Here is a 20,015-nt window from a genome sequence, read left to right on the forward strand (position 1 = left end):
TTGTGCGAAGTTAGAGAATAAACAGTAAATTTCAGATCTACTCCTAAATTCTCCTCTGTCCTGTCCCCTCTGCATTTCCTGTAAGTAATCTGCTCCTAGGTTGTCACTGGGTTTCCACCAAGATCTGTGAATCACACCAGTGAAAATGATTTCCAGAGGAGAGCCTTTTACAACAGTCTCATTTTAATGACCATCAATCTTAAGGCATAGGGAAAAATAGTGTTAAAGGTGCATTTCTTAGCTTTCCTAAAAAAAAACTTAAGTAACTCTTTTCCACTTTTAGAAACTTCATGCCTATTGGTTGCTCCTGTCTATAAATAAATTCACAAGAAATTATGGTGATGGTTCTTTAGAAAATAATGCTTTACACACACAGCTCGAGTTTTAATGTTGGTTGTTAGTACTATATTCTGTTAGAATGTCATTCACACACACACACACACACACAAACACACAACATTGTTTGGACTTTTTGTATTATGTGAAACAGCCATAATGCTCCTTAAAATATAAAATACCTTTAAAATAGCTTCTTTTAATTCTTCTTCCTATTAAACAACTGAATGAAAATGAATAACCATAATTCCTCATTTATTCCTCTTGTGGTCTATCTTCTGGGGTTGAGCAATAATTACATATCTAACCATACCTTGCCATGTTCCTGGCTTACAACCTTCTGTATACTTAACTACTCTGTTGTATAAAGAATATACATTCCTCCAATTTGCACTGTGTGCTGTGAATGCACACTGTTGCCTTTTGATCTGTTTTTTTTTAACAAGATTCTGTTAATAGTTTAATGCAGTCCCCTTTCCTTATATTTTTGTTCTTGTTTATTTATTTAATGGTGCTAAAATGTATATTAAGTACAATTTACCATTAACTATTTTTAAGTTTGTTATTCAATGGTTTTAAGTACTTCTCCTCTTGTTTAACCATCATCACCATCAATCTTCAGAACTTTTTAATCTTCTCAAACTGAATGATGGTAATAAATATTTCCCATCCTGCTCCTCCCAGCTCTGAGTAAGAGTTATTCCACTTTCTTCCTTTTAACTTTTTTTGGGGCATACCAGGGATTGTACTCAGGAGCACTTGGCCACTAGGCCACATTTCCAGCCCTATTTTGTACTTTATTTAGAGACAGTGTCTCATTGAGTTGCTTGCTCCTTGCTTTTGCTTAGGCTGGCATTGAACTTGGGGTCCTCCTTCCTGTATAATTGAGACTACTCCAAATACCACATCTGAATGGAATGTACGGTATTTATTCTCTTGTGACTGGCTTGTTTTATTTAGCATAATGTCCTCAAGTTTCACCCATGTTTTTATGTACTTCTAAGGCTAATATATGACTGTAAGCATCTGTCACGTTTGGTTTATCTATTCATGAACTGATAAACATTTGGGTTGTTCCAAGTTTTGGTTATCAGTTATGTTTTGAGCTAACATTCATGGGGATTATATCATGTGAATATGAAAATATGGACTCTTCTTTAAAATGGATAATTTTATGGATACATTTATTGTCCTTGTATATTTTTTTCTAACAGCAAATTTCTCATTATGATTCTCCTCATCTACTTATCTGAAAAGTTCATATTATCGAAAAAGAAAACAACAAATGACATTTGTGATATAAGTGATATGGCAAGTTCTTTTCAGGGACTGTCTCATTGAATTTTTACAAAAACCTCCAGAGATGAACACTAATGATAAGGAAACAGAAATATAGTGCAGTTAACTTAGTGGTTCAAAGTCACACCACCATCCATAAGGATAAGGAAACAATGTAAATTATTTAAGCTGTGCTTCAGATCAATATAAAATGTTAAAATCATGTGACTAGAAGTTCACATATACAAAAATGAGATGAAAATTCTAACAATTGTAAAGTTTGCAGAGCAAGATCATCTACATTATGAAAAGCAATGGAAAAAAAGCTTTATTTTCAGCCATGAAACAAATAATTTCTCTGACCCTAGTATGTCACATGATCTTTTGAGGCCTCTACTTGTCTTTTGAAAATATATCATGTAGGACTATGTCATTTTCAAAGTTCATTTTAGATGTAAGATTGAACATCATATTTTAATACTTTTCCCGGGTATGTTCTGCTTATATTAAATGTCTTTTAATTGCTTTTATAAAATTCATAAGATCTAGGAAAGAAATCTCATGAAAAGTCATCAATATGGAATTTGATGGCTTAGTCTATGATTTTTAATAATATAATAAATTGCGGGTAATTTGATAGTTCAACTATTATTCAGTTGGAGCATACAAAAATGCAAGGTCATCAAATTAAATAAATTAAGAGTTAACAATTATTTGTATCAGTATGGGAATTATATTTCTTCCATTTTTTAAGTTACAGCATAGCTGAGCCTCAAAAATAGTCTGGTTCCCTTAGAATTCAACTCCTCTTAAATGACTTGATGTGTATGAACGATTTGAAACATCTGAATTATAGATTTTTGCCTGAATTCCACTTATTTAACAGCAGTAAACAATGGTAAAACAAAGTGCATAAGAAACCTTTATTAATTTCATCTGCTCCAAACTAGAAAGACATATTCTCCTAGGTTGGAAACCTTGTCATGGAGAAAAGACTGTATCTTTTAAGAGTGTCTCTATCTAAGTGCCAAAGTGAATAAAACACACATTGGAAAATGAGGAAATTGAGTTACATAAGTGTTCCATCTCATGACTGGAATGTCCTGGTGTGAACCACTTTGACTGAAGAATAGACCATCCACAAAATCTGTTTTGTTTTCTTGCTTCTTGTTCTATATTCAGTTTACAACATGAATTGGGGGAAGGAGATGAAACAAATATCAGTGACAAAAATCAACAATCTCCCAGTGTTTATGGTATAAAGCAAGTATAAATAGACTGAAAAGTGTCAGTGAAGAATTTATGTGTGCCAATTTCTCTTAATTCTCTGCTTTCCAAGTTGTTCTTTCCAAAATTTTACAACTGAAGCAAAGATAATCCCCAAGAGATTTATAGTCGCTAACAAAAAAATCTTTTCCATTTTAAAAGGGGATTTTGGTTTACCAAATAGGTAGGTAGACAGAAAAGCACGTAATAGGAAATACAGTCTATTAGAGTGCCATCTTGCTAATCACTCATTCACTTATGCATCATCTTCAGTAAGTCAGAATTATCCTCAGCAAAAGGCGAACACTATTGGCTCAATCTCTTCAGAAGTTGCTATAAGTTTGAAATAGCTTGATATAGGTGAAAGGATTGGAACATCTGAATGATTTGGTTTCCATTGTTACCTATGGAGACCATACTAGGAATTCTACTTATTCAGTAGCATTCAAACAATAACAAAAACAACATGACACACTGTATTAATATATCAGAGAAATTTTGGATTAAGATAAAATGAGTCATATTACCATCAGCTCTTCACTGGGAAGACTTTCTTTTTCTGGAGACATCTAAAGGAGAATACTCAGTGATTTTTCCACCCTCAATGTAAAAATTCAGGTAGATAGCAGACCATGTGCTGCATCCCACTGAGCCCCAGGACACAGTCAGTGAGTCAAAATAATGGTTTTGAAAAGTTATTCAGATAGGAATAATTTTTCTTAATTAGAACAAAAAATAATGGCAACAAATTTCAAATGTTCACTTGTTCCTTGGGAAAAACAGTTCACCTAAATAATTTCTGAATTTATCTTGAAGGGGACAATATTGAGAATAATCATTGGAATTTGCATGAAAATTAGAAATATTTTTACAGACATTAGCAATAGTAGTAATATGATAGTAGTAGTAAACAATGATAATAAAACTAACACATACCACCTGAAGGCATATCAGAGTGAACAAGCAATGAATGTATAATCATTTTTATTCCCAAATCTGTATGCATATTCTATTTATTTTTAAAACATTAATACAGTGAACATTAATTTTCCTGAATATTGCTTCCATCATGTATTTCTGTCTAGTCAGATTATATAACAAAAAAAAGTATTTAAATATTTAACTTAGGACTGTGGCCATAGACTGGGAAATATAAGAAAAGAAGTATTCATTCTAAAAGCTTGTGTCTATAGCACTTAAACCTCTCAATTGAAATTTTGAAAGAAAAAAATGAAAGTTTATTTTACTTATATTTGGTGTCCCTGAATAAATTGTGTTTAGAACTTTGAGAAATAATGCATTATGTCTCCTGATTAAAAAGAAATGTATGATTAATTATAAAAAATGTAGATACCATAAAAGAGCAAAAACGAATAATTTCTGTAACAGGCTCTCTATAATTTTTTTCCTTCTGTTTTTCAGACTAGATGATCTTAAAAGACTTATTTTGCAGTTGCAATTTCATTCTTTTACACTCAAATCTGTTACTGAGTCCCTCTAGTGAATTTTTCATTTCAGTTATATTTTTGAACTTCAGAATTTCTATTTGATTCCTTTTTCATAGTGTCTATACTTTATTGATGTTTACTATTTGATAGTATATCATTCTTATACCTTCCTTTAGTTTTTCTGCCATGCTTTCCTTTACTTCTTTGAACATATTTAAAATAGCTTATTCAAAGTCTTTTAAAATAGCTTATTTAAAGCCAATGTCTAGGCTGTATCAGTTGATCTATTTTCTTTTTCCTGTGTATGAGCTCTATGTTCTGATTTCTTTGCATATCTCAAATCTGGAAATTGGATCCTTCCCCCTCCATAGTTTGTTATTGTTTCTGTAGTTCTGTTTTGGTTTATTTGGTGATATATTATTCTAAAACTTTGCTCATTGGGGTTTTGATTTGCATCTCATTGACAATGATTTTGAACACCTTTTCATATATCTATTGGACATCAATGTATATTTTCCTCTGGAAACATATACTGAATAGACCAGTTGCTTCATCCATTTGGTTATCAAAGTATTTGTTTTTGTATTTTTGAGTTATATGAGTTGCTGCTGTTGAGTTGTGTGCTGTTGAGTTATATAATCTGGATCATTACCCCTCATCAACTGCATGATTTGTAAATATTTTGTCTCATTCCATGGATTGACATTTCTTAGCTTTTCAGTTTTATGTCACCCTAACTTTTTAGTTTTGCTTTTGTAACCTGTGCTTTGGTGTAATACTCTAAAAATCATTTGCAAAGACTTTTTGCTTTATTTTTAATAAGCATGAATCTTAACCTCAGCATTGATTGAAGGCAGTTTAGAATGTAAAATTGCTAGTGTAAAAACATTTTTTCCCAAAATTTCTTTGGACTAGATTACTGGTTTTATTTCTCTACAGTAAAAATAAAAAAAAAAATAAAATTTTCCAAAATATAATTAGTTTCAAATTTTTAATGTATGACTGCTCCTTATTGATGATATTATCTACAAATGAGCAACAAAGAATTCTTCCTTCTCAATCAAAGCATAAATGAATTACTGGCTAAGAACCTATAGCATGGAATGATCACCATGATTGTATTGAAGGAAGGACAAAATTTAGAAGGATAGGCTGATGATGCGACCAATAGTGGAAACCACTGATCAGAATATTTTCACAGATACAACCTCTTGGTATATTAGAAGCAGAGAAAACTAGACTGCAAGGAATAAACCCTATGGTGATGTGAGATTATAGAAGTATTACTGCTTCCCTTTTTAATAAATAAATAAAATGCAATAACTCCATTCACTGGTGGGTGTTTTATAGTTGCACTCTGGTTAGAGGGTGCTTTCTCTTTCTTCTTTTATTTATTTATTTTTTTGTGTTAAAAATATGAACTTAAGAAAAGCCAATTTCATGTATTGTTAATTTAATTATCCACAATAAAACCTTACTTCTATTGATGGAAAATGAAATTGCCCCTTTCATACTCTTTTTTTTTCTGTCAACTAAATGCTTTTTTTTCTACCCCCAAATAAACCCTGCACAGTATTTGTAATATATCCTCATTTCATGACAAAATTAAAAATAGATGGGAAATAATTAACTGTAATAAGTGTAGCTAATTCTGTCACTTAAAGATGTTGGCACAATGACCCTGAAAGCCAATTGTATCAAGGTTCATATCTCCAATGAGATGATAATTTATATTGAGTGGCTACCTCCTCATTTAATGGAGTAGTGGAATTGTGATATTTTCTTGGCAATTACATGCAGTGAAAATCCTATGATGCTTTAATGTGGTTTTAAAGAGCATTTATGTCATGTGTGCCATATCTTCTTCAACTTTCTTAGCTGAAAATAATCAAGAAATTAAGGTTGTGAGGGAAGACAATTTTTCTGCAATGTATAAAAAGGCAATATGATACTATATAGAAATGGTTTTGCTGCCATAGACTTAACCCTGGCCAAATGATTTCAAAGTATTTTAACTAAGAAGGCACATCAGATTTGCCCACACAAATAAACACTAATATAATATTATTTTATAACTTTTAATAGTCCATATTTTTGTTCTATCTATACATGTAGGAACATATCAACATTTATGCATGTGTGCATGTATGTGTATATAAAATTTAAATGTAGGACTTTGAAAATAAAGTTTCAATAGATAAACTAGCTGACTTTGCAGAAAAAAAGAGAAAAAAGGGAGTTGGAAAAAGTGTAATTTCATATATAAAACAAAATAAAGACACAGATATAGGACATATATAATTCTATGGAAATAACTGAAAATTTGAAAAATATAAATAATTTTCTTTAAACCTTCAAAAAACAAGAAAAATGAAACAAAGTCCAATGTCCAAAATAGGAATAATGTGTATAATAGAAATTCATTTATGGAGTTAGTGAGGATGTGTGAAATGTTTGCAATGAAATGTTCATGTTCCTCTTTCATGGTGGTAGAACTTAATATGTTCTTCACAGATACATTGTTAGCTATATTAAGTAGACAATAGAAAATTAGTGTTTAAAAATACCACAACTACATGAAGGTGGCATAAAGTTTATTTGTATTGTCAGCCTTCAGACGCATTAGGCAGTTGACTTAGTCTGAGCAGACTCCTCAGTGTTTATGGATTACCTGCAGAGTGGGCAGGCATGTGCCAGCCTCTACCTGTAGGGAAAGCTCCATGATTTCATAACATGTACTAACAAAAACACATTGACTTTTTACGCAACATATTGACTAATTATTGTTCATCCCTCCAATTAACAATGTTATATATGGGAGGGACTAGGACTCCATCCCAAGATATGTTTTTACTGTAAGGAACAAAGTTAATGAAGGAATGTTAATGTAAGGAACAAAATTAATGTCACTGTTCCATGTCCAACCACACGTTTTCAGGATTTCAATCCCAGAGAACAATTTCCATTTTTTGCCCGATGATGGGATTTAGGTCAGACTGAGTCTGAGTGACTGTGAAGTGACTCTTCTAAGATGAAGGATGTTTCAAAATGGTGTTGCCTGTGTCAAGTTCTATCTAACATTCACCTGTAACTTGAAATGAGACTCTTACATGAGAAAATTCAGTATAACACAACATAATGTACAACACAACAATAAAATACATTTTCCTGGGATAAGAAAAAGGTTTAAAATGAAAACTATTTTTTTTTTTAAATAGACGTGAAGGGGAATGAGAAGCAGTATTAGTTTAGAAGGAGGATGCTATGACAGTATCAATAATTTAAAATTATTTTCTACAATATGACTGTTAGGGCCAGTAATCTGTAAGATAAGTATCAAAAAATAACAGGAAAATAATGATTTCTTTGGAATTAAGCAAGACCAAACATTTTTTTTTTTTTAATGTGGGGTTTTGGAATGAGTCTTGCTCACAATTCTAAAGAAGGCTTAATTTGTTTCTACCCCTATTTCATCCAGTTCCCTCATCCCTTGAGCTGTTTCACAGCTCATATTATCAGCTTCTCTATGATGATAATAAAAAAGTGAAAGTTCTCTCATTAGGGCTATTCCTCAGTCAGTAGCAAAATAATGTTATAGTTGGAAATTCATTTCATATATATATATATATATGAATACATATATATATATACATATATATGCATATATATCTATATATATGAATACATATATATATATATATACAGATATATGCATATATATATCACATATTTATGTTTTGTAAACAAACATTTTGGAATGTTTGTGCCACTTCTAAAAAAAATTATGTCTTTGGTTACTAAATGTGATCCAGTCATTCCAAATACTGCACTCAGAGTTGTCTTCTCAAGTACACGTAAGCATTGACCAAATTAATAAGTTGCTGGTGGTGTAAACCTTTTTTAGAACAAACCCAAATTAATCTTGATAAAGGTAAAACTTACTTGGTGAGGACATAAAAGTAGACCATATTGAAGAAAAACTCACTGGCCATAGCAATCTGTGGGCAGTGGGCATTAGTATGTAGACCTGAATGGGAATGAGAAGCAGTATTAGTTTAGAAGGAGGATGCTATGATAGTATCAACTATGATAATAAATGTAATGATTTCCACAGCAAATAATGATTGCTGAGCATATACTATGTACTAGGCACAGTGCTAAGCCATTTATAGATGCAAATTCCTTTTATGTTCATGAAGTCAACTCCTAGCAATTTGATGTCCAATCTGTCTTCAGTGGCTGTCCTTGCTTTATACAGAATTCACTACTACACACATGAACTCATTCTACTAACTTAAAAATACCTTATTTTCTCTTAGTGGTAAATATTGTATTTGTCTGCTTGTTTCTTTGTTTGCTTTAAGTTTTATTCATATTTTTTATTGGTCAAGATACCACAGAATAAAAAATTGCATCTCACTTCACAATCAGTTAATGAGAAATCTAAACCAGAAGCTAGCACTGAGAAGAGTAAAAGATAAAATGGTAGAACATAATTCTCAATCTGTTGGTGGAAGATTAACTGGATAGAAACTCAAATTATGACTAGGAATCTTTCTGGTAAGATTAAATTAATCATAATTTTCCCATAGAATGGAATACCACGCCCCAAACAGAGTTGTTTTAACTATTTTGAGTAGTGCTCACCAAGAAAAAATGAGCTTCTACCGAAACTTATACAAGGTTGACAAGAGGCTATCCTTGGAGCTGTCCAAAAAGCAAAGATTTGGGGTCAAGATAAGGTCCACATTCTGAACTTTAACTCAAGAATATATTGAGTGTTTTTTTCATAATATTGGTGCTATTAATGGTGTGAGTAAAATCAAATCATGATGAATCACACATTGTGACCATGGCCAGTCTCTGCAGAGTGAAGAAAGTTAGACAGGTTTCATAGAAGAGAAGAGAACGAATCATTGAGGTGGAAGATAGCTAGCATCACTGAGAAATGTTTCAGGACTTGGGGTACAACTGTGTGAGGAAGAGCCCTGTCTATGAAGATCAGTCCTCTTGCTCCTACCCTTCCATCTAGGAAATTCAAGTTTTCATCTCATTTTAGATATAGGTAAGATTCCACTCAGGACAACACTGAAATGTAAAGAACAAAACGAAAAATAAAATGCTGTTTTTAAACCTGATTTCCCATGTAGGAATCATCTAGAACATTTGATAAAGTGAAAGGCTACACTTCTGAAGATTCCAATTCACAGGTCATTATCCAGAATCTACTTTGTTTTGTTTTGCCCTTTTAAATGAGATCTTTAGTTCGCTTTGATAAAGGTGGTCTCAGACCACACTTTGAGAAATACTTCTCAGGAAGATCTGTCTATTTTAAACAATTTAGAGATGTACCTCCCTACATTTCCAACACATTTTATGTCCTGAAGCTCCCCATTATTTGATTCAGTTCTCTGTGGCTTTTCTGGACATAGAAGAACTTCCTTTCCGTGGCTACAGATTTAACATCCATCTCCTCCTTTTTACAATAGGAGAAATTTATCTTTTTGAAAATGTGTTAATTATTCATTTGTGCTAGTCTGATACAAAAGAGACTTTGCTTGTGTGTTTCTATAACTGCAAATATATTTGAAATGGGTTCAGAATCATTTCACATGAATTTCTAACATTTCATAGTGTTCATATTCACTTATCCATATTGCTATAATGATTTTGAAAGAAGTAATGATTTTCAAGGTTGCTGGTTATATGTTTATCTAATACACATCAGTGTTTTAAAATTTTCTACATGTAGTGTCTTTATAGCACCATGGATAGCACATTGGACTTTTAAGAATTTCTGTCTACCATGATAATTATATGGGAACCATAATATTTGCAACTATATATAAATTACCTTTATATTTTGGTTGTGGAAAGAAACACACATTCAATTTGTGGATGCACTTCAAAACCTCCACTGTTCTCCAAATTTCTGAGCAGAATGACTGGAAACTATTGCTTTAAATTATATGATTTCTGTGTTTCTATCTTTAAAAAAATGGGTTTTCCCAGTACATATTTTTTTATGCTGGTTTTCCAAGAACACTGCATGGAGCCATGTATAAATGCCAAAGATTTCTAGTGATCCTTGATATAGTAACAAATGAGCATTTCTCTTTGAGTCACTGTAAATCATAAGCTTAAATTCTCTTTTTCTCCTTCTCTGCACACCCTCTTTTGCTTTATTATGTCCACATGTGTGAGTTGGGAGAAACACATAAAGTGGACTGTTCATTAAGAAAAGAAAACCGCAAGCCCTTAAATCATGAATTTATGCAATTTTTAACTGTTTTTAACAAGCACAAAATGGTTCACGGGAATTATGCAAGTGTAGATCATTTTAATTTGAATCATTGTGGAATCATAAAAGACTCAGTTCTTTAATTTTGTGCCTTCAAGTCAGCTACTTTGATTAAAAAATAATAAAGCATGAGAGCCGAAGGGTCCTCACAGGTTCTCGGCGCTATCGTGGCTCCCTGATCTTCCAGTGCTAATTCTCCTCATTAATATTAATAAAAGGCTGATAGGCCATCGCAAAGCATGATACGAAAAGCAGGCAATTAATTGCTTGTAGTATTTTTATGCTTATTTTGCACAATGAAAATAATGCCTGGGGACTGACTATCAGCTAATCAATAATATCAACTGTGTTGAAAATGAGTACCTTTAGTTTCTTTTCAATAAATCTCTCTTAAATCTGAGAAACAAGAAAATCCAGTGAACGTTCTTGAAATTAGCAGACTGGAAGAGAACGTGTTTTGTTTTGGTTGGCATTCTTCTATTTCAAGAGAGGGAATGATATATGTACACACACACACTTTTTAGATAGATCATCCAATCAGCCCAATTCCTATATACTAAATGGTTTTGCCTCTTTTTAGGTGAAATTGAAATTTAGAAGACTGAGCATATTGTAGGTGGGTTAAGCCATTTTGGGGATACCAGATCAACCCTTTTATGGATTTGAGAAGTCAACCAGTTTGACTAATTTTTAAAGCTCTTTTTTATTATTCAGCCACTTGACATTTTACAGCCAAATATATGACTTGTGAGATGAGTTTTAAAAGTTCTAACCAAGTTGAAAGATAGTACCAAATTTAGAGCACAGAGGCTTCTCTTTTGTTTATTAGATATGAGAAATCGTCTTCTGATGCTGGTGTCTCTTACTTGCACAAATTATATAAAAGATCTACAATAAATTTATCCTTTAAAAAACCAACAAGCCTCCCAGTGGTTTGGGAGACTAAGACAGGAGGATTACAAATTCAAAGCTAGCCTCAGCAAAAGCTAGGTGCTAAGCAACTCAGTGAGACCCTGTCTCTAAATAAAACACCAAAATAGGGCTGGGGATGTGGTCAGAGGTTGAGAGTCTCTTGAGTTCAATCCCTGGAACCAAAACAACAACAATAAGCCATGATAAATATATGAACTTATAAATTCACCAGACTTTGTCCCTGAAGTGTCCATATTTATTTACGCTGATGGCTTTTTTGGTGTCATGACCTTGAAAATTGTGCCCTTTTCTCATCAGGCCAATCAAATGTGTAATTAATTTAGTTGCCTATATATGTATGCACATATTATTTAGAAGAAAATATATGATTTTTTTAAAACAATATTTTCTAACAAAGCTAGCTTTAAAAATGATTGATGCATTTTTTAAACAAAATGATAAACATAACAACGTGCATAGACAGAAAAGTTTGTGGAAATATCTTGGTATTCCAAATAACTTGGCCCGGAATTCTGTCAAGAAAATAATGGGTCATGATGAAAAAAAAAATTTTATCCAGAAAAATAATCTTGGCATGGAATCTCTTTAAATTAATTGCATGCCAATGAGGGTAACTAATTCCAAGTAAAAGAACTATTACTGAGTACAAATCTATGTAGGTTGAAAGCCAAATTGTCATTAAAAAATTAAAAGGTACATTAAAAAACATAAAAAGGTACAGCTTTTTTTTTTCGGTAGATATCACATCAATTATTATCCAAAAAGAACTACAGAGAGGATAGCAATGTCGTGTGTTAAGGAACAGCTATTCGCAAGGATTTGGAGACTTTGGCAAATATCAGCTTTCTCCTTCAACAAAAAGTCTTAGATTTACAAAATTTAAAGATTGCATTTTTTAAAAAAATTTAGTTTAACACTTTACACATCCAGTCAGTTACCATCAAGTGATTCATAGCATTGCAGATTAACACCTTTGACTTACTCGTGACGTCTTGGAGATAAATGGTTCTGAATAAAATCACAGATTTAAGATGCTTTAAAAAACACAATTAATATATCAGGCAACTCATCACAATGAAAAATGTAGAAATATAGGAAAGTTGTAGAAAGACTATTAGTGATATAACAATATTTTCTATTTATTCTTTTTCTTAAACTAATTATTAATCACTAATTCTTCATTAATTCTTCACTTATTATTTCTACATTTTCCCATAAACTTTGAGGTAAAGGTTAAATATAATAGAAAAATTTAAAAATATGCCTGTATAATAATACATAGAAAATATACACACACATACATGCTTGAAAATGTAAAATCCTGTTTCAAAGAGAAAAGATTCTTAGGAGGTGATTGTTAGTGTCATCAAAAGGTTCATTTTGCTGTAAAGTTGCTAAGCTTTTGTCTAAGCTTTTTAAGAACTAAAGTAAAAAGGGAAATACATTTTGATGCTTAACTTTCAAAATTATTCTCTAGAAATAAATTTTGCTTCCAGAACTCAACTAATTGACTAACCTTAGATTGTGGTATTTCTCAAGATAAATTTCTAAAAGATATAGAAATTTATAGATATAGTCTATGTTGTATTGACATAGACTCAAACAATTCCAAAGCTGAAAGTGATTTTGGGGGCCATTTATATAAACCTGATTTATTATGAACAGCTGAACTGAATCAATGAAAAATAATTTTTCCTAGGAACATTCATCTGGTTAACAGTAGAAATTCACTTAGAAACCTCTGGCCTGAGCTCTCCATTAAATCTCTCTTAATTCTCACCATTTTGGTCTCAAAATTTAACAATGCAGCTTAGTTCTGCCTTCTTCCCAGTCTGTTCTTCTGTCCTCAGTTCCTTTTACTTAATAAATCGCATCAGGCACTTGTACAAACTAACCATTCCACTTATTGTGACACAGTTTTCCTGTCTGTGTTCACAGACTCAATCCAGTTCCCCATAAGAGTATTCTCTCTCTTCTAAATGTTTAATTATAAATATTGTCTTTTTCTGTCTCTTTCCCTTGCAGCAAAACACACTGGCTTCTGCCTGCTGGAGAGCCCACCTGTCCCAGACCTAGAATTTTCCATTCACTGTGCTCCTGTTCCAATAGGTGAAAACCTCACTTGGCAAACCTAAGTAGGGATGTTCTCTGGAATGACTTGGTAGGGCTTTAGATGACATATTGACATTTATATCTGTCATATTCAAGTTCAAAATGGATGGATAGTAGTTGCCCTTTTTTTGTATCTCCACTTCACTTTGACATGAGAAGACCAAGTGAATTCATCATTCAGCAATTAGCAATGTTAGGAACTATTGATTGTGTTTAAAGCCTATCCATAGGAGAATAATAAAAGCAGAAAATGGCCTATGTTATTAAATAGAAAATAACTTCAATAAGGTATGTTTTTGATGTACTCCATGAGACACAGTTAGATATAATGCAAACCCAGAGGTGGCGGATATATCTGCTGAAAAGAAGTAGAATAATCTCAGGTAGGAGATTTCTTCAGAATACTATTTGTAGTGATTGGATTGACTATCACATAAAATTGTGTTGAAGTGATATTTCCTTAGATCTTTCCTTAAAAGTTAATTTTTAAACATCTTTCCTCCCTAATATTCTCAGATCACTGCCTGATGATACTTCCAGTTTTTTTTTGTTTATTGCCTAATATTGCCTTTAGGTATTTCATATTTATTGAAATGATAATAATCCAAAATATTTCATATATATCAGTGGTGTCTGATAAATATTGTGAATACTTAATATGTAGAATTGCAGCTCCTGGGTGAATTGAATATGTTAGCAGATTATGTAGAAGGGCCAGCCTAGACTGGGGCTGCCTCTTGTCTCTTAGAAAAATGATACTGTATCTTTACTCTGTTAAAAAAATAAATGTAGTTGAATGGGAAATTTCAGGACACTGAAACGATAGTGACCATTCAAAATTTTGTAGTCACATTAATTCTTTCTCAAATGTGGCATCAAATAATTCTTGGCTATTTCCCATGATACTCCAGCTTTTACCATGACACTAATAATGTTTTAATTGCCTTCACAAACTTTGCCGGAAGGATTGTACCAAAGGAGTTGTACTGATGTAATAGCTTCTGCAGGGACCATCAGAAGAACCAGTGACAGTCAGGGGAGGAGATGGAGATACAAAAAAGGTTGTTGGTTGTTTTATTATCTCTAAAGAAAATATCTAATGAAACAGTTTGGGTTGGTCTGTTTTTATTTTTGCTATATTTTTTGGACACTAAAAGTGAGTTTCTCCCTAATATTTATCAAAATAAACCAGACAACAAATATTCAAAACAAGAGGACAGAAAGCTTGTGGTTTGAAATGTGTCTTCCACTCCCTTTCCTTTATAGGAGACTCACTGAGGAACAACAGAAAGGGCCTATGTCACTCAGTGTCTTGCCCAAGAAGGAGTGCAGGGAAGAAAATAATCCCTGGGTTTTAGTTTCCTTACACAGAAATTTTCTAGGAGTTTCTATGTATACACATACCTAGAAGGTCCTTCCAGAGAAAGTTTTGCTTCTTAAATGCAAAATAGGAAGAGAAATATTCTACTCTGCAGATATATTTCACCTAACTCTTGTCTTGGTTAGAATCTTCTATTACATACAGTGGACTGTGAGAACACTTTATATTTTTAATATTTTATTTCTTTAGGACAAGTCATCTCAAGGATACCAAGAGAGAATAAATGGGGAGATGGGAGGGTGACAAGAATGTAGATCAGAGGGGCAAAACTTTACACCTTTGCAATTCTTCTGCCACCATCCCAGCCTATCAGTATATATCCTGTAAAGGAATGCTTTGTGTATAAAGCAATAAATAAGTTTAATTCAATCATATATTTAATGAATCAGATTTAGCATATTGCTCTTGGCAGGCACAAGTTCTCACCTTTTAAGAAAATGCTGTTTTAAGGTTAATGCCTTAACTCTCTTCCCTGCCATGCTATTTGTTTACAAAGTCTTTGTAAATTTTGCTTGCAGAATCCTTTAGCATTCCAGTTTTACTGCACAGATAGCCTTCACAAGATATCAGCATTTTCAAACTGACCTTGACATCATTCAAGTGACAACAGTATACCCTTGACATCCATAAAAAAAAAAAAAAGGCTGTATGCAACTTCACAGTAAACTCAAATTCAAGTGTGGCTACGTCAAGTCTTAAAATGTTACAGTGAAAAATATTCTAGATCTCATGTGTCCATCAAATATGGATGGATTCCAGTTTTGTTTTTCACTTTAAGTATGTCCCTGATAAGAGAAAAGAGTTAGTTGAAGGGAGAAAGCATCAAAAGTTCAAATGCTGAAATATGTATGTATATGAGTGCCTGTGTGTATACACACTATACACAAACTATTTTCTTTTTAAAATTCTTCTTAACTTTGTAGAAGTAGTTAGTGAAATATATCCTTTATTTGGATATCTGCATATTTCAAAAATACCATTGTACCAATATAGTATTACTTTTAGCTTGTCTTCAATAACATGTCAAAAATCAATCAATACCGAAGATATATTAAGTTACTAATTGTGATTTAATGTGGTCTATAACCTCCAATATGCCAAAGCAAATTTCTTTATAAATAGTTCTTAAACCAGGAAAACTAAATTGTTGATTAATGTCAGTACTTTGCCCATAAACTGTATAATGCACACTTGGCACTTGCTTTTAAAAAGGAAAAAAAAAAAAGTATTGCCACCAGTTTCCAACCCTATAAAAAGAACACTTAGTTCCTGTAAACAATACAATTACAACCCCGGCCACACTTGCCAAGTACTGTGTATCTCTTTTCTTTCCCAGTAGAATCTTTTAGGTAGGATTTTCTGTAAAGACTATAAATTTTTCCTGGTTCCATCATTCCTGTAGGCCAGCATGAAATGTTCTCTGGACACTTAAAAATAGCAGAAGGGAGGAAGTATAGTGCGATGGACCAAAGTCATCTGATTGTCTCTCAGTACAGCTGCCAGGGCCCACACCAAGAAGAACACTTGCTTTTTGTAAGACCCAATTAGCCTTAGCAAGTTTATGAGGAAGGTGTGGGGGTGCTTTATTGGTTTTATGAAGAAAAACATCCTCTCAGTGAAAAAAAAAAATGGAGTAAAATTTAAGAAAGACAGAAACTTGTGCTCTATATCTAAATGGGAGCTAGTATTCAGCAAATGGCACAAAATGGGGGGAAAAAGAAATAAGAATAAACTAGCCCCTTTATTATGGACTTTGATGTAAGTAAAAATAACCAATTTCACTGTGGGGGTGACTCAAGGAGACCCAATGGAAAAGATTAAAAATTTATTTATTTAATTTTCTATCAAAGATTGAAACCAGGGTGCTTAAAAACTTAGTCATATCCCCAGCCCTTTTTTATATTTTATTCTGAGATAGGGTCTCACTGCATTATTTAGGGCCTCCCTAAATTGCTGAACTTTGAACTGTGATCCTCCTGCCTCAGCCTCCTGAGCTGCTGGGATTATAGGAATGAGCCACCATACCTGGAAAAAGGTAAAGATTAACTAATGTTTTAGGAAACAAAAATGATGAGTATGCATCTATGAAACATGTGCATGCGTACTGGGGAGTTGTAGGAAATGTATTTTGAGCAATTGTTACATGAATGAATAGTGGGGGTAGGAGATTCGCTGCTTATGTAAAACTCTAAATAGTGCAAGTGAAACTATGCAGAAGATTCATTTTGGTGAGGAGAAAGAGTCTTGCAAGTTTGGGAATGATGATGGAGAACCAATCATTTGTGAGTAATCACACTTTTAAGTAAAATAATCTCATCAGTACTTTAGGTAGATTAATGGATAAACTGGTTAAAGAGGGAAGGCAGGCCAAGTAGTTGAGTCTCCCCTGCATGAACTAATAGTGATTTTTAACCAAAGTATTGATGAAGGAAATTTCAGAAAAAAATGAGAGAGAGATTTCTGAATAACAAATATTAGCATACTTCAAGGAGCATTTATAGGAATCAGTAATGATGAGGAAACCATAAAGAATTTAAAAAGTGTGGATAAATAATTTTTATTTTCATGGAGACCTGTTGAATTGTTTTAGAAGAGAATTTAGGAGATGATATTAATTTCACTATCCTATGGAGTTGAAGTTTGAGGAAAAGAATAAAAACATTTTGTCTTTTACACCCTTACTTATTTATAAACACTGATCAAAAAGATCTCACTGCTGAGAAGAAAAACATTATTTGAGGTGGTTTATTTTTTTCCAATATGTTCAAGAATGTCCTTGATTTAGTATTTCATTGCATTACTGTAGCCTAAGAAAGCATGTTCCGAATATCAAGAAATCTCCCCTAACATTAAGATCTTGGGAAATTTATTAGAATGCCAATTAAAGTAATTGGGAGATTAGATTAGAAAGAGGAACTTGCTGTGTTGGTGAAAGAGGAAGGAATAGCAGGTATGAATAAACCTTTGACTTTGCAATTTTTCTAGTTTTATAGATGAAAAATGTGCTTTATTGTATTGTGTACAGATTTTAATTCCATTATTGGAATTTTCATTTCCTCACAATTCTTTCTTATGTTCTTCATTTTTGCTTATATCAAATCCTATCTTATTATTTAAAAAAAAAAATTTTTTTCTTTGCTGCTTCAAAAAGCAGCAACCAGGCAATGGGGCTGGAATTCTTCACTTAAGATCAGTAGGTCCTCTGGGGCTCCATGATTTGCTTCAGGGTGTCTATGAAATAGTTTATAAAATATTGTCTGGGGGTTCAGTTTTCTGGATGGAGCTTTCTTCAGGTTACTAAAGCACTCCCTTAAGTTAATGCATCAGTACATATTTATCCAGAAACCAATTCACAAAAAGAAATTGGTAGACAGGAGTAAATCATATATCTGCAAGGGGTTAATTACTAAACTACTAACTCCTAAAAGCCCCTTTTTAAACATTTCCCATTTGGAACATAGATCCAGTCCTATACACAGAGCTGGTGAAGGCCCTCTTGTTATGTTTTTTTTTTTTTTTTTTCTTCAAATTTTTTTCTCCTGCAAGCCTGGCTTATTTTGTTAAGTATCCTGTGAATTAAATAACTGAGGAATACATGTTCTCTCGGAAGGTCCTTGCAATGCATATATATTGTTCACAAGGAAAGCTTATGAACTTGTCCCTTTGGGCGATTTTAAGACTTTTACCCTTGACATTTGAACATAGCTAGAAATATACCTTCCATGATGGCAGGCAAGTCTGTGTGCTTTGTTCTTAGGGTAGTTCGTGGCACATAGTACATGTAGAGAATATTTGTAGAAAATATGAAGTTGACTTCAAACCTTTGCTCTGGTGAAAAGTCACTTTAGCATGAATTTCCTCTTTCATTAACTACCTGCTCTCCTGCCTTCCCTCCACAGCAGATCCTCCCACTCTATCCTGTGGCACTTATCTATGCTTTTTTTTAAAAATATAATGTTTTAACATAAGCATTGACATTCCCTCAGGTCTCACATCTTAAAAAAATGCCAAACAACAACAACAAACACCATCAGAGCAAGAACAAGCAAACAAACCAAACCCTGAATCCCTCCCTTGACTCACATTTCTGCTTAAAGCTTTATTTCCCTTTTAAAGGCAATATTCTCAAATTGTTATAATTTTTCCTCTCTACTTTCTCATCTTCCACTCTCCTACCCCACTTCTCATTTTGTCCCCACTATACCAATAAATCTACCCTCTTCACGATTACCAGGGTACTTCAATGTTGCTAAATTTAGTAGACAATTCTCTGTTATAATATTACCTGAACTTTAGGTAGCGTTTTGTACCATTGGCCATTTCTTTCTTCTTGCAATACTTTCTTCCTTAAGCTCTTGTAACATTTCTGTTATATTGTAACATTTCTGATTTCTCTCCTTCTACTATATGGGACTATTCATTCTAATTTCACTTATAAATTCCTGACACTGTTGCACTGTTCAAGGTTAAGTCCCAATCTACCTGTGTTTATATTCCATTGACTTCTGGCCATTTTTACCATTATCTAAAGCCTAGGCTCATATCAGATACTCATAACTGGTGTATATATGCTTTCAAATTAAGTTCATTCTCCTCCACAAAAATGTGCATCCTCATATGTTTTCTAACTCAGCAAATAAAATGCTAGTATAGCAAATAGTATAACTCCTTTAAGGTTTACAGATCTCTCCATCTACATGGTCACCTTGCTATCTTTCTTGTCCAGTTGTTTTTGTTTTGTGTTCTGCAGTGTTACAAAATGTTCCCACCTCATATCCATTCTTCTAGTCTTGTCTTACTTCTGTTCTGTCCTCCAGTTGATTGATCCTTCTCCAAAATGTAACTGTGGTGCTATTCCTTCTGTAACAAAGAAAACTATAATGACTCAACAAGAAGTTTAAACCAATTTTGATATACAAACCTGCTCTCAACATGGTCCTAATTTATCTTCCTAGCTTCA

This window comes from Ictidomys tridecemlineatus, chromosome 13, assembly GCF_052094955.1.
Source record: "Ictidomys tridecemlineatus isolate mIctTri1 chromosome 13, mIctTri1.hap1, whole genome shotgun sequence".
Classification (NCBI taxonomy): Eukaryota; Metazoa; Chordata; class Mammalia; order Rodentia; family Sciuridae; genus Ictidomys; species Ictidomys tridecemlineatus.